Genomic DNA, 17155 nt, shown 5'->3' with positions numbered 1-17155 from the left:
AAGTATTATTATGTCTTGCTTTTAGGGGGATCTAGACCAAGGATTTTATTAGTGAAGTGAACTCCCAGTGAATATCCTCCCCTTACCAATGAAGATTGGCAACTTCTGCAACTTACAGTCTATTATCTGGGTCACTGAGAAGTTAATGATTTGTTCACAGTGTCCCTTCTTCCTCATCTCTTCCTTTGAACATTCAACCCCCTGCCCAATTTCTTTGTTAAGATTCATCAAAATAGAACACAAATCCTGTTTATGTTATTCACTTTCCCTGTCACCGTTGAAGTCATTAGAATTCTAAAGAGACGTCGTTTCTTCTCTCCTGTTAAAATGTAACATTTAATCAATATTTTCCTTTTCTAAATGCTCTTTTTTTATTTTCTAGGTTTTGCTTGACCTTTGTTTTTGCAGTTCAAAATTTCTAATCAATTCTAGTCTTTTCTATCAGGAATTCTTAAAAAAAATTTTTTGTTAAAGATTTATCCCCTCTCTCTTTTAATGTTTTATTCAGGCATTTTTATGTGTAGCATTCTTGGTTGTAATCTATTATCTTTAATGTTATGGAATATCATAATCCAAGATTTTTTTCCTCCTTTATAGGCATTGTTGCCAAGTCTCAAATAATTCTTTCTTGCTACTAAAATTCAATCAGTCTGAGAGAAATAATTATTAATAGCCAATGATTTGGGGAGATCCAGAGTTCCCCTCTTTTTCTAAAATCCTGATTTCAAAAGTTTAGTTTCTTGAAGGACCTTACTGATAATGGGATTGGATTAACTTTCTTGTTCAGAGCCCAACCAGCTGGGGAAGCCATTGTGCTCTACTCAGGTTTGGGTTGGGATAAATTCTATGAATATATTCAAATTCTTTGAATACCCCAAGGCAGGGGGGTAACTTAGAAGTAAATGACATAATCAAAATTCATTTGAATAGGTACAGCCCCAGTAATATTTTTTCTCTGATTAATTGTTAGCCAATGAGAGTTGATGGCCACACCCAGAAATACCCCTCTTCCAATGGATATATAAACCATAAACCCATCTCCATGACTGTCTTTGAGATGTCTAAGAGAAATGGTGAAATGACCATCCTTTTATAAAAATGCTAGCATTATTAATAAAATGATTAAATTACCCAGAAATTATTTCTCTCAAACTTTTTAATCACCATGTCAATCAACAAGAATTTATTAAGCATATACTATGTAACAGACATTGATTCCTAGCTTTTTTTCCCCTTTGATCTGGAAGCTTTTTGTCTGTCATTCATGGGAATTTTCCTTTTAGGATTTTCTTCAGAAAGTGATTAATTAATTTCTGTTTTCATTTTTCTTTCTGGTTTTAATAAATCTGGACAGTTTTCATATATGATTTCTTGAAATACAATATCCAGATTTTTTGTTTGTTATTGTTTTATATTATCACTTTTTATCCAGTATTTAATTTTGGTTTTGATAGTGAGTAAATTAAACTTTCTTTTTTATTTTTTCAACTATTTTTTTTTTGTTCTAATGTTTCCTGGCATTGATAATTATTGAGTTCTGTTGGATACATTTAAATTTTCAGCAAGTTCACTACTTGGTTAAACTTTTCTACTTTCTTATAAGCTATTTACTTACTTTCTACTTACTTCTAAGATATTTATTTTCATTTTCCAGAGCTTTTATTTAATGTATTATCTCCCCTTTTGTGAGTTTTTGCTTCAATTCTTCCAAGTACTCTTGTAGTCCTCATAATAAAGGCATTTCCCCCCCCCCCCCACTCCTCACTACCATCCTGTAGTTTGCCTTATAATTACTGGGGACATATCTGCTTTTTATGGTTTTAAGTATCTCTCTCTCTCTCTCCATATATCTTGTTTTTCTTTTTTCCTTTTGGTGAGGCAATTGGGGTTAAGTGACTTGGCCAGGGTCACACAGCTAGTAAGTGTTATGTGTCTGAGGCCGGATTTGAACTCAGGTTCTCCTGACTCCAAGGCCAGAGCTGTGCCACCTAGCTGCCACTCTCTCCATATATCTTTGTGGTTTCAGTGATATTTCTTTACTCATACCTCTAAGCCTCAGTTCCTGGTATAAGACATTGCCAGGGCTAGGTTCTGTTCTGTCTTGTACCACTGGATGGGGTAGCCAAGATCTGTTGTATTTCAATTTCAAATTCTTCTGCTCCTGTTCCTGATTTCCATCTCCTGGGCAGTGGATGAGTCTTTACTGAGTGAATTGGTAGGCTTTAGTTTTTCTTGTCACACCTCTGTGTTTCTGACCCCTGTTTTCTCCCTTCCAGATTATTTCAATGGTATTCCTGCTTTTCTGCAGCATTTCTGGTCAGGGCATTGTTGTGTTCTTCTGTTCACTCAAAAGGCATCCCTAGTCATAGATCTGCAGTTTTCTATTCTCCCTCAGGCATCCCTGGTCAAGGATCTATTGTGGGATTTTCAAACCCATCCCTTCATGTTCAAGCATTGTTTCAGGCTTCTATACCCACTCCACTAACATTGCAGGTCAGCTTCTTGCTGGTGTCTGTCTTGCTTATCTGGGCTTATGCTGCTTTTACAAGTGGGATCTCTATTTCAATGTCTACAACCTCTGGCTATCTTTTTGTTTAGTGCTGAATTTTAAGAAGGAGCATACTCAAGTTCCTTTTTAATAATTTCTTTATCACTATTCACTCTGCTTTAATTTTTGGATTATTGCTGGCATATATGTGGGGGAGTTGGACTTTTCTATGATCTTTCACACACCATTTTAACTGGGAGTCTCACTGCTTCTACTGTTGTTTGTTCAATAATGTTTGGTGGAAAGAGAGATGAACTAGGATCTGAGTTTGAATTCATGCTCTATGACTGGCTATCTATTGGCATTTATGAAGTCACTTGCCTTCCTTGGCTTCATTTGTCTCAACTATAAAGTGAGAAGGTTAGATTACCCAACTTCTAAGGTCCCTTCTAGCAGCACATCTATAATACTATGATTATATAACTCCCCAATACCCTTTCTAACCCTGAATCTATATTTTATTTTTAGAAGAAAATTGTAAAGTATTAAGTTAATTTATAAAGATTTTTCCCTGTATGAAATATCAAATCCCATCAGAGAAATAACAAATATCTGCATTTAATAAATGAGGATCAAAAGTGAATCACAAGAAAACCATCACATTAAGATAATATTTCTCTTGACCATTCTAAGGGGTTTTAGTTGGATAAATTCCAGCTTATTGAAGGGTGACTTGTGATGAAGGTTGAAACCACTTTTCCTGCCAAACAGTGATTGCTTCCAGCTGTTCTTTGTCCACTGCCAGTAGCTAAATGGAGATCTGCATTGCCTCCTTTAACTAGATTGTTGTTTAAATGTAAGGATTGTAACTTCTATCTCTTTTATATCCTTTTCCTTTCCTCTCCCCAAATCATTTAATCAGATTCCTGCACAGAAAGGAGGCCGAATAAATAATTACCTATGAATGAAAGGTTTAAAGTTGTTGAACAGTGATGTGTGCAGAAGGTTCTGATACATCTCAAAGGTTAGGGAAAGTTTGCTAACTTCTGTCAATAGTCAAAGGATAGCCCAAACAGCCTTAGTTACTGACTAGATCTAGGATCTGTCTTTGGTGCTGAGCTAGCTTGTACAATGTAGTTCCTTTTCAGGGACTAAGAATTCCACTACATTTGTTTGCTTGTTTATTTGTTATTCAGTTGTTTCAGACATGTCTGACTCTTCCTGGCCCTATTTGGGGTTTTCTTGACAAATATACTGGAGTAATTTGTTATTTCCTTCTGTGCCACCTAGCTGTCCTCCACCATATGGTAGAAACACCTAGGAATGAGAATCATTCCTTGTTTTCTGTGCATCCAGGAGAACAGAAATTCTTTTCAAGCATCTGCTTATCTGTGGATATCTTCTTTGGTATGAAAGGATTTCAAGGCAGACCTTAACATAGTGAAGTTCCCAGTGATGTCTTAACCTTAGATAACCTAAGGTTCACGTTTCATGATTCTAATTTATCTAATATCACCCACATCATTAAGCATATCATTAAGGAGAAGCAGAATATAAAATATCTAGGCACTAGAAGAAAAATAATAACTAATTAGTAGGAGACCAGATTAAGATGGCAGGGTGGTTGAAATATACTATTTGAGTGAATTCACTTTATAGAGAATTTGGGGAAATGTCAAGCTACATACTCAGCCACTCCTGGAAACCAGATAGGTTATAGTCTAGTCCTAGAGGTACTATTAATGGTACCATTGTATTTCGATGGAAAGACTAGGGTCCCCAAGGAAAATCTGACATATCATGCCATGATATATCATTCCAAACCCCAAATGTCATATGTCACTAGAAGAGCTAAATACTATGTAATTCTCTACTGAATCATTCATCAATTCTTTGTCACTGTCACCAGGAGATTAGGTCCCCAAGAATAGGAGAAGTGGTATCATTTTGAACCATATAAAGTATCTGTTATGTCAGACAAACCATAGCCAAAAAGAAAGATTATTCTAGTAACATACTCTTCCTGTTCTGAAACACATACCATAAATACTATGCAAATGTTATAAACGGATGACATTTTTAATATAAACTATTCCTATTTTGTCTGTGAATCAATGGGTTTTTTAAAAGTGCCACAGCATCCATTTTACCGAGTGCATAATGTTTTTCATATTAAGAAAATATATAAAAAATAGATATCTTAGTTGGGAAAGAATACATGTATATATTAACTGAATGATGATTATTTACTTAAGCATGTGAAGTCTTTTCAGGGCATTGCAAATCTGTAGAATATTTTTTAATGTTGGATTTTTCTTCTTGCTATAGAATGTTGTCCTTTAGGAGGAATGATTTCTCTCTCTCTCTTTCTCTCTCTCTTCCTCTCTCTTTCTTTCTCTCTCTCTTTCTTCCTCTCTCTTTCTTTTGCTCTCTCTCTTTGCCTCTCTCTCAACACATTTTTATTTTTTATTTTTTTTTTCAGGCAAAGACAAGGTTTATTAGAACATCCATCATATTGGGCAGACTCTTAAGGAATCTGAACATGGGTAAGCAGTGGCTAGATTATAAGAATCTAAGCATCTTAATGGAGACAAGATGGACCTTATATACAGAAAGACTATGGGAGGGATCTAGGAGTGGCCAAGTAGTTTATGAGGTAATAGAATTCCAGGGACCTGGACCACATGGCCAAGGGAGAATGGAGAAGTGGCCTGGGGCCATAAGGAGGTCCACAATGAACAGCCAGTTGATGAGATTATAGCATCAGGCCAATGCCAGATTTGGCCATGAGGAAAAATCCAGGGTTTTTCCTTTCTGGGATCCAGATCCCAACCCCATCATTCCCCCCTCAAACAAATAGGAACCCAAATTCTTTTGAGGTAAGGGGCGAAGGTCTCAGCTTCTGAAACTGCTTCCCTGCTGGCAAGGAGCATAGAGCTGTCCCTGCCTTGAGGGGTCCTAAAGAGGAAGTTGACTGGAACTGAGCACAGGCTGCATCCAGGGAACAATGGGGGACATTGACTGGTACTCACTGTTTGCTACCAACTGTAGGTGAATGACCTGTAGTCCAAGTTTAGAGGCCAACTTCTTTACCTTGAGCAGGATGTGCTGAACCTGGGTGATGTTTCCAGGCAAAGATTGCCCCAGAGCCCAAGGCCATTGCCAGTGGGGCCCAGGCTGTGGCTGCTGCCCCTACCCCCTCCTTCCTTTTCCCTAGGTGGGGGAGAGCAAAATCAAAAGTGAGGGTTAAAGGGTGAAACTCTCTTCTCCTGTGAGAGGGGTTAACAGATACCCTCTTGACTCAAGTGAAGGGAGCAGGAGAAAAGAGTGACCAGGGTTGTAAAGAGGAGTTCCAAACTTCTTAATGATCAATCACAAAACCTCCAGAATCTGCCAAGATATTTTTAGCTGTTCTAACTTTCCCTGTAACCTCCATGAAGGAGGATTCAGAGGTGCAGAAGGAAGGGAGTATGTAAGCCTCAGGGAACCAAAAAGCAACTGCAGTTTTTCCCAGTTCCCTAGCGCCGAGGGAATTAACAGATACACTTCTGGATAGGGCATCTGTCCTTGTCCTCTATGCTGTGGAAATTGTACCCAGGTCCATGGCCTTGAACTGACACAGTGGACCTAGAGCCTGAGAGCATTTGGCCGAGTGCCAGACAGTCTCGTAACTATCTTCCGGAAAAGCACCTCCAAGCCCTGGTGCTTGGAGAGCAACCCCAACTGCAGAGCAAGAAAGGAGGGGAAGGGGGAGGCTTACATACCTTCCAGTCGTGGCTGAAGAAGAACTTGGGGTTAGGCAGTTTCCCCTTATGGGCCACCAAAATGATGCGGTTTAGGGGTTCAGGGGTGCTGGGGTGCTGGGACCCCAAAATCACAAGATGCGGGTCATGCCTGAAAGAATTCCACCCAAGCCTTCTTTCAGCCAAAGACAAGGTTTATTAGAACATCCATCATATTGTGCAGACTCTTAAGGAGTCTGAACATGGGTAAATAGTGGCTAGATTATAAGAATCTAAGCCTCAACACATTTTTATACACACGTATGTGTATATATAGTTATTGTTCAGTCTTTTAGTCATGTCCAACTCTTCATGCACCTATTTGGGATTTTCTTGGTGAAGATACTGCAGTGGTTCACCATTTGCTTCTCCAACTCATTTTACAGATGAGGAAACTGAGGCAAACAGAATTAAGTGACTTACCCGGTATCACACAGCTAGTGTCTGAGGCCCAATTTTAATTTGAAGTTGATGAATGAGCACAGTCCATACATAAGTCAATGGCCTTATAATCAAGAGAGGTCACACATTAATAATCTTCCCCACAGAGCTGAATTTCACAAATTAGCACCTAGAAATTTACTAAGCTGTGTCAGCTAAAATGGGGTAAAGGAGACTGCTTCCAAGAAAAGATGTTTAATGCTCCAGGTGAAGCAAGCTGAAAAATATGAGTTGGAGATTCTCAGTAGATATTATAGAACTGAATTAGTTTGTCTGTTTTTTTTTTATTCTAAAAAAAGCCCTCATATGGGCTTTGAGAGATCAAGTCAAATCCCTTTATTTTACAGATAAGGGATATGTTTTTCATGGAGGTGGCATTAGTCACCCATGGTCACACAGGTAGAACCTAAGGTTTTTGATACCAAGTCCCACACTCATTCCACTATGCTATACAAGATCTACTATTTTTCTATCTATCTATCTATCTATCTATCTATCTATCTATCTATCTATCTATCTATCTATCCATCCATCCACCTATCTTTTTGTCTCTCAGTCTCTCTGCCTATGTTGTCTGTCTGTCTCTGCTTATCTCCATCTGTCATCTATACAGTATTTACATTGGTAATCCTATTTAAAGTTAGAAATTGATATTTTTATGGTTAAAATGCATTTTATTAAATCTGGTCTCCTAAAGGGGCAGCTAGATGGCACAGCACCAGGTCTGGAGTCAGGAGGACCTGAGTTTAGCTGTTTAACCTCAGGCAAGTCACTTAACACTGTTTGCCTCAGTTTCCTCATGTATAAAATGAGCTGGAGAAGGAAATGGCAAACCACTCCAGTGTTTTCCGCAAGAAAACCCCATATAGGGTCACAAGAACTAGGACGTGAAATAACTGAATAGCATCAACAGTACCCTAAAGTAGAACTTAAAATATCACATCTCATGTACTTTTATCTATATCAAGAAATGAATCAAAACATTTATTCTCCTACTTTATGCATAGTACAACGTAGAGAGTTTTGTATTACTGTCCAAAGAACCATCTTATTATCTTTATCTCTAATAAATTTATAAATTAATATTTTAAGACTGAGTTGCTAATTTGTTTTATAATGTAGAGGGTAGTAGGGTATGTTCACATAGTATGAAATATTTTAATATTATACATTCATCATTATTTAATGATTGTGTTTGAGGATTGAACAATTTGGCATACTGCTTTATACCTTAAAAAGCTGATATGATCACATGGGATAGTTCATCTAACTACACTTTGATACTACTGATATTTATCTAAGTTTGGTGCATTGGAAAGAACACCAGATCTAGTGAGCTGAATTTGCACTTATTGAAACTTAGTTTGAATTCCACCTTCATTACTTAATGCCTATATGAATTTAGGCATGTCAATAAACGTCTGAGTTTGAGTTTCCTCATCTGTAAAAAGAGAGGGCTAGATTAGATAACCTTCATGGTCTCTTCTAACTCCAAATTTATGATCCTATGATCTTCATTGTTCAATTTTTATGAGAGAGGATGAGAAACCTAAAATAAGTAAACATAATGTAATCAATTATCAAGGTACAAACAAAATGCTTCCTATTTCTATTAAAAAAAATGTAAGCAGAAGTTCTTACTGTGGTCAATCATTCAGCAAGTTATTTCAGAATTGATACAAACTAGAAAGTGCCTTATGAGAACTGTATTTCCCTTTGTTTCATGATCCTTTCCTCTTTTTACAAGAGGAAAAGAGATGGTCACAAAATAAGATAGCATTTTTAAAAGAAATCCATAACCTCAGTGTAGCAAAAGCTGATTTCAGCCTGAAAATATAATTTAAACTGCACTAGGGAAGTGGGTGCTTTCTCTTTATGTTTGATTTCAATAAGCATCTCTATTGTTGTTTCCCTAGTAAACACTAAAGGGTATATTTCCATTAAATATATTCAATTATATTTTAGTGCGGAAAGGAATTTTTTATTCTTCCAGTTTTTTTCTTTAGAAACTCAGAGTACAAGCCACAGAATCCATTTGAAATTAAAGATTTCATATAAAAATCAAAATTATTTCAACATATCATCACAATAAATTCTCTATTAGAGATTTGCAAAAGGTAAAAAAAATTCAAAATAAATACTAATTCTAGTAAATTTTACTTATCCTGTAAAATTTGCATTGGATTTACATAGTATTTCCTGCTTTTCTAGCCATCACCTCAACATACTGCCTTCACTCTAGCCATCACCCTCACCTTGACCTTGGACTCTATTCCTCTGTCCTTTGGCTCTAATAGTGGAACTTTTGCCTTATCTTGGCTAGAAATAGGTCTCCACAGAACTTTCTGACCATCTCCCATCACATTCTACATTATGTATCGTACCTTCCTTTTCAGATCCCCTTTATATAGACTTCCCACCTGTGAAGGATCTCTGGTTCTGTTGCATGACATGAATTGCCCAAGGCCACAGATATAAATCCCGTGTCTTCTGTCTGCAATTGCCATATTCATCTATACTCTTTCTATCCATCCATCCATCCATCCATCTCTCTCTCTCTCTCTTTCCCCCCTTCTGTCTCTGCCTGTGTCCACCTGTCTCTCTGTCGCTGTCTGTCTCTCTCTGTCGCTGTCTGTCTCTCTCTGTCTCTGTCTGTCTCTCTCTGTCTCTTTCTATCTATGTCTGTCTCTCACTTCTGTCATCTGTCATCTCTCATTTCTCTATCCTAGAACCCTTTCTCTTCTCCTGTCAATAATAGCAATCTAAGAGGATAGATATAGATGAATACATTAAATCAAATATTGAAGATATACTTCAAAACAAAACATCAAACAAAGATTGACCAGGACAGTAGGTCTAAGAAAATTCCAATTATTTTAATTTTAGCAAGACATGGGTTCAAATCCCACCTCTGACATACAGTGGCAATGTTACCTTGAACAAGTCACTTAAATTCTCATTTCCTTGAGAAACAAGGGCCAGAAATGACAGAGAAGGTGCCAACTTGCCTTGTCAGAGATATTTTCCCCAACTAGGAGTTCCCTATTATATACCAATGAAGTCACAGATCTAGTCACATCCCTAAATCTATATTGATTTAGTTTACTTTCTAGGCACTTAGACCAGCATGTACTTTCATCGTTGCTTTATTGACCCCACTTCTATGGAGAAATGTATGAATCAATCGTTGGTTCATATATTAATACTAAATAAATAACATATGTCAATGTATTCATGAACTTTTCAGCATGAATACTGTTTCTGCCATTACAGATCATGACATATATAGATATGCACATGTGTATGTATACATGCACATGTATGTACATATATACACATTCAGATATATGTACCTGTATATTATATCTGTATACACATATACACATATATAATGTGTGTATATATATGTATATATGTTGGTATATGAGGTATATTACTCCTATATGTATACACTGTGTCTTCCCATAGAATGTAAGTTCCTTGAAGTCAGGGACTGTTTCATTTTTTCATTTGTATTCTCAAAACCTGGCACCTTATAGATAATAAATCCATGGTGACTGATAAATTGATTAACTGGATATAAAAAAGCCAGTGCAGTTTTGGAATGATAGTCTACATATGGCTTTTACAAAGATTTTTTTCTTTCTTTTTTTTAGGGGACCAAAATTTGAACTTGCAGCATAAAATAACAAGATAGTACAATGCCAGTTGGGAGCTACAATTCTGCACCTCTAGCACTTTTCCTGACACTTAAAAAATACCTAAGGGCAGCTTGCCTGACAGAGTCTCTCCTATGAGGCATTACTCACCACTAGAGAGTGGCAAACTGCCACCCAAAAAAGTCTTTGGAGGGCTTTACCTGCCACCTTTTCTTGATCAGTTACATTCAAATGTCATCTGGCCAAGAAAGATAAGAAACTTTGCCCTTAGCCTTAAAGGAAACATGCCTCAGGGTGACCCTGTGTACTTTTGGTGCCTGTCCAAGGCCAGCCAGGGAGACTTACTTCCTTGGGCAGCCTCAGGAGTGGACAAGTCAAGAATGTTGAGTTGTATGTGTTTCCTTCCTTCAATGTTTCATCTGTAGACTGGGGAATTTTCTTTTTAACGTTTCACCTTGAAAACAACAGGGGTTTTTTCACATGTGCTCAATAGGAAATACCATCCTTCCTTTCCCTTTTCCCTGTTTTCCTGCCAAATATCAGCCTCATATAGGGCAGCAAACAAAAGACATATGTGTGTATCTGGATAAGAAAATTGTGTCATCTAAAGCATCCTTTCCCATTGTCTTGATATTTGATTATGAGTAAATTATCACAATTTTATCAGCAGTGTCTGCTTTTTTTAGTATAAATCTCATGAATGAATGACTATTTGTTGAGAGTCCTCTGTGATCATGAAACCCATTCAGTGCTGTAGAAGTTTTATGGAACACCCAGAGGTGTGTTCTCTGCCCTAGAGTTGCTTATAGTGTAGGAGGGGAGTCAAACTGAGGAAACATTAAATAAAAATAATACATGTATACATTTTCAATTCCTAGAACTGCCTTTTCCTTCAGAGGGACAAAATATATTCATAAATTTAATATTGAACATATATCTGCCTGTTTAGCATACATACACACAGACACACAGACACAGACACAGACACACACACACTAAAAAGAAAAAAGAAATAAAATCTGAAGATTCCTGAATGAGGACTTTAGAATCCATATTTAAAAATAGTATACTTAATAATATGTACATGCATACTTCTTTGAAAGCATTAAGACACAGGGCACAGTGAAAATAACCACAGTGGAACTGGAGACAGCCAAGAATAAGGAGATTAAGGTGCCAGTTATATGAACAAATAACCTGAAAGGGGATTAAATTAAGATATAAAAGAGCAATGGGATTTGAACAGATCAGGCAGGTGGTGCTGGTTAACTGAGTTTTTCTGCATTCAATTGCTAACTTGTTCTTCTGTATTTGACTGCTTACTTGAATGTAGTTTAAGTTATTCGAACCAGAGGATATCTATTATGGGTATTTGTTTGATTATTTCAGTTCAGGTATTAGTGGACCAGTGCCATATCGTGTTCAACTTGTTTTGTTGACTCAGGAGAGTGTAGAAGCTGAACAAGCTTCACTTGGTTGTTACTTTTTATATACTGATTTTCATATCAATTTGATTGAATTGGGCAAACATGTATTAAATTCTTCCCAGGTACACAGCACTTAGGGAGACGGAAAATTTAGATAACATAGGGTCCTCACCTTTATGGAATTTGAAAGCTAGTAGAGGGATCTGATATCTACATAGATGAGGCTAGGTTGCTTATTGGATAGAGAGCTGGACTTGTAGTCCTACAAATCTGCGTTTGATTTTTGCCTGTACCAGTGACTATGTGACCACTTAACCCCTTAGGATTCTAGTTTCCTGATAAGTTATAGGACAATGTTACCTCTTGTAAAAAGCCTCACAGGGTTTTTGTGAGGCTCAAAACTGTGAAGGGTTTGGCAAATCTTCGTGTTCTAAAAATGTCTGTATTATTAATAATAAAATAAGTGAATTATAGAGGTACAAAACAAAGTGTGTGTGTGGGGAGAATCAAAGAAAGTTCATAGAGGAGAGAAGATTTGAGCTAGGTTAACAAAAAAATAAATTTTCGTAAAAATTTGGATTTAGTCTAACCCATCTCCTATGTCTGTGGTGATTTTCTTAGCTAATGGAAATCTTCTCAGCCTTAAATACCAATTCCATTTGCTACCGTCTTCATGAAACTTGAGTTCTTTAATTTGTGTGTGTGTATGTGTGTGTGTATGTGAGTACCATGGACCCTTTTAGCGGTCTGGTGAAGTCTATAGACTTCTCAGAATAATATTTTAAAATGCGTAAAATAAAATATATTGGATTACAAAGTAAACTAATTATGTTAAAATATAGCTTGTAAAAATATGTTTTTTTTCAAAATTTTATAGACCTCAGGTAAAAAATCCTTGACCTAGTTGAAAGTAATCTTTCTCTCTTCAAATTTTCTGAGAGAACTTTGTTGAATTTCTCCTTGATGATTACTTGCAAAATTCATATATATATATTACACACATAGATAGATACATGTATATACATATATGTATATATTCATGTATTTTATGCATATGTATGTACTTATGTGTGTATGTGTATGTATTTGTGTGTGAGTGTATATATGTATGTATAATTCTCCCTCCACCAAATTGTAAGGGAAGGTTGATGAAAGGGATTGAGCCAATTTTTGAGGATGGAGGAAAGTGAGTCTTTATTTCCTGAGAGCCTAGTACAGTGACTGGTCTATAGTAATAGTTGCTTAATAAATGTTTATTGAATTGACTTAAACCACCCAAAGACATGGGTAAAGCATTCTCTCTCTGAAAGCAAAAGCAACATGTATTTGGAAAGGCAGTATGTCCATTGGCAAACTCTAAACCCTTCCCATACACTGGGAAGATCACAGTTGTGGAGTCTAAGGATGGGTAAGGTAACATAAAGGTGCTTTACAACACCCCCACCCCAGCAAAAAAAAAAAACATTTGGACAAAGCACATTTTATTTATTTATTTATTTATTTTTGGCTAAGCAACGGGGTTAAGTGGCTTTCCCAGGGTCACACAGCTAGTGAGTGTTTTGTGTCTGAGGCTGGGTTTGAACTCAGGTGTTCCCAAGTCCAGGGCCAGTGCTCTATCCACTAGTCCACCTAGCTGCCCCTTTTACTTTCTTTTGTTTGTTTCATATTTTCTTTTTGGAAGAAGGCACTTTCCAGAGCTTGCTACCCTGAGTTTGTTCTTGGAACAATCAAGTAAACAGAGTATTCTAACAAAAGGACAAAGTTCACTCCTATATTACTTAAATAATTCTGGAGTATAGGAAGGAAGTGAAATCTGTGCTCCTATCACATGTGCCATGATGTCTTGAGTCTGATTTCACTTATTTTTACACATGATTCATAATTGTCTGTATTCTTTACCAAAACCATATTTGTCCAATAAAATATGAAAGCTTGTCAGTCAATGGAATAAATGAAACAATATAGGTGATTATATTGAAAAATTCTGCACATTCACGTTTCTTGTCTAAATGATTTTGATACCATATACCTTATTTACTGATGCTCCACCCACCCCCATATAAAATTTTAGATGTGGAAGAGGAACTTTAGATACTATTTCATCCAATGGAAATATTTTATGATAAGAAAGCAATGTCACAGAGAGGTTGTGACTTTCACAAAATCAAAGTTAGGATCAGAAGATGATGGATTTAGAGCTGAAAGGAACCATAGAAGTCATTTAATCCAATCTCTTCATTTTATAGAAGAGGGGTAGATCCTTGACTATAACCCAGAGTTGACTCCCATTCTTTTGCTCTTTTCATTAAGTCATCCTGTCTCCTCAGAATGAGAAGAGTAAGAATATATTTTTCATCTAAGGGTTTGTAACTAACTCTTGTACAGCATAAGAAATATCTCCAGAATTGCCTAGCCCAGAGGCAGCTTTGGTGGAACTCTACTTGATAATGAAAAAGAGAGAAAAAGGCAAAGTGAATTCTTTGGCATAACTTTAAAGGTGTAATTTTTCAACACTACATGATACTACAGCAGTATATTTTGATGGGATCTGTGAGTTGCTCAGGGAATTTCAAAGGAGTTTTAAATTTTCTTTGCCACGGAGAACATGTCAAAGATTTTACTGAATGACTATGAAAATTTGAGAACAAACACTCTTGGTGAATACAAAGAATTTACCAATTTGAAACAAGTTTAAAAAGACCAAATCCAACATTTCTTATAGAAATAATATACTCTTTGCTGCTTTGCTCCCATCACTCTTTTTTATGTTATTTTTTAAAAATCTGTTTTGATGTAAAAGGCTATTTTCATTTGAATTCTATTTTTTAGAGCAAATATGATTTTAAGATAAAGATTGCTTATTTATATACTTGACTATCAATGGCATTTCTGGGATTGGGAAATTAAACGGAAAATCTAAAATTTGTAAACCTAGTTTAAAGGACAAATTAAAGCTAAAATTACTATAACATTAATATTGTCTAATCTCATTTCTTTATTGAAAAACAGCACATAAAAATATTGATAAAAATCTAGACTGCAATATTTTCCTTTAATTTAATAAATGAAAATATTTCAAAGCATGTGTACCAGTGAATCTGCATAACAATGTATTAACCTAGCAATGAATGGCAAATCAGAGCTGGCTATAGAAACCAAGGTCACATCTATAGAATGTCTAAAAGCATGCTAAATCACTGTTATTGATGGTGTATCAGACAACCACAGCATTGGGAACCTGTGTCATGATGTAGACTCTGCAGTTGCTGATGAAAATATGTGGAGTGCTGCCTACCTCTGAGCACTGTTTGCCAGCAAAAAAAAAAAAAACATTTCCTCAGCATAGAAAATGTGACATATGTAGACAATGTCTAATCCTCAAAAACAGGAATCCACCTTTAAAGATTTTATTCACAGAAAATATGTTGGTGAGAAATGGAATTCCAGATAATGGCAGGGGGCCCAGACTGGAAACTGGACTGTTGGTCTGGGAGGTCCTGCTATTCTTGAGGTCCTTGGGATTATCTGTTAAGCAATGATGTTCCTTTGTTTACAAAGCCCAGACTAGAATGGAAGAATTCCAAAGATCCCTCAAGACCTTTAAACTCACAGGCCTGTAAACTCTCTACTCCCTTTACAAATCAACAAGCTACTTTAAGAGCAATCAGGGAAAGATCTGTAACTGAGGCTGATAAGGCTTTTTGCATGCCTCCATGGCCAATCAAGGAGTTTCTTTTTCAACACATCATTAGGAAGCCAGAACTAGTTACAAACTGTCTCTACAAGACCATCTGTCCAAATCACTTCCATTATATATCATCAAAATTCTCTTGGAAGCAGCTCACTAGAATCCTCCTCATGGAAAGAACGGCAACTTGTCTCAAGTGACCTACACTGTGTGGTAGATCAGGAATTTGGATGACATTCTCTAAGGTTCCTTGCAGCCCTAAATGCTAGGATCTAAGATTACACTTGCTCTTAAACTCTTTGAAGGCAGGAGCTTATTGGTCTTTTTATTTCTCCCCAGACTGATAATCCAGTCCTCTGAATAGCCAAAGAAAGAACCATGTACCTAGAGACCTAAATGATTGACTAAGGAACTTTTCTTCTTATTTCCTCAACAGTAAAATAAACTCAGAAAGATTGTAGGGCATAGTACTTGCCATTATAAAAATGGAATTCCAGGTATCAAGTACAGTACCAAAGCAGAAATTATGATTTCAACATATATTCACACATCTGTATAGCAATTTCTAGGATAAAGTACATTTGCATGTTTTGTATTATTTATTTATAATTTTCAAATTTTAATTAATCTGAATTTGAAAGTTGACCTACATGGGGCAGCTAGGTGGCACAGTGGATAAAACTCTGACCTTGAAGTCAGGAGGACATGAGTTCAAATCCAGTCTCAGACACATAACACTTATTAGTTGTGTGACCCTGGGCAAGTCACTTAACCCTGATTGCCTCACTAAAAAAAAAAAAAAGCAAAAAAAAATTAAAAAAAAGAAAGTTGACCTACTTTAAGTAAAACTAGGATATGTGAACAAACTTTACACAATAGAAATGTTAGATGAATTAGCTAAAGATCTCTATTTTAGTCAGTGAAAATTGTAGAAAAAAATGGTAAGAAGAGATTGTTTAAAAATGTTTTCAGGTTAGTTTGATGAGCTAACTGTAAGGTGACCTTTTATTTGAGACTTGTGATTGTTTATTCCTATGGAGGTTGTGGAAAATTTCCTTGGCACCTCTTTGGATGCTGACTTGACTGATGGGTACTCTTCTCAAATTAATTAGTTGGCTCATGCTCCTAGGAAGATGCATTATTTTAGGAGTTTTTGCACTGGTCTGTAAAAGAGTTAACAGTCTCTTTCCAGTCCCTTTTTCCTTTCACCATTTTATTTCCAGAAATATCCTGTAAATCAGAAAGTGTTTATGTAGGTCCTGATCCATCCAAAACCACCATCAATGGCTTCTATGGCTTCGTTGTAGCCTAATCACATGGTAAGATGCCAATAGTAGAGTTCATGTGAACCAAGAATAAAATTTTTAGAAGCCAAGTTTCTAGTCTCTTTTAACCTACTCCCCCACTCCCTCCTCTCTGGTTCTAAGCATGAACCAGAGACTAGAGAGTTGAAAATAGATATTCTCAGCCACAATGGTGACAACAGTTAGGTCAGCGATAGAGCTCTTAGGAGAGACACCTGGTAGAGAGAGATAACCTACTCCAGTTGGTGTGAGTTTCCAAACCTCAGATATGTTGGAGAATTCTGAGAGTCCCTATAACTTGTCTTACAAGTAGACCCAAAATTTGAGAGTTTCATGATTCGGCTTGTGCTGGGATAGATGGAATTT

Source organism: Vombatus ursinus, unplaced genomic scaffold, assembly GCF_900497805.2.
Source record: "Vombatus ursinus unplaced genomic scaffold, bare-nosed wombat genome assembly UNPS02006779.1, whole genome shotgun sequence".
Classification (NCBI taxonomy): domain Eukaryota; kingdom Metazoa; phylum Chordata; class Mammalia; order Diprotodontia; family Vombatidae; genus Vombatus; species Vombatus ursinus.
Note: the sequence above shows the minus strand (reverse complement) of the source record.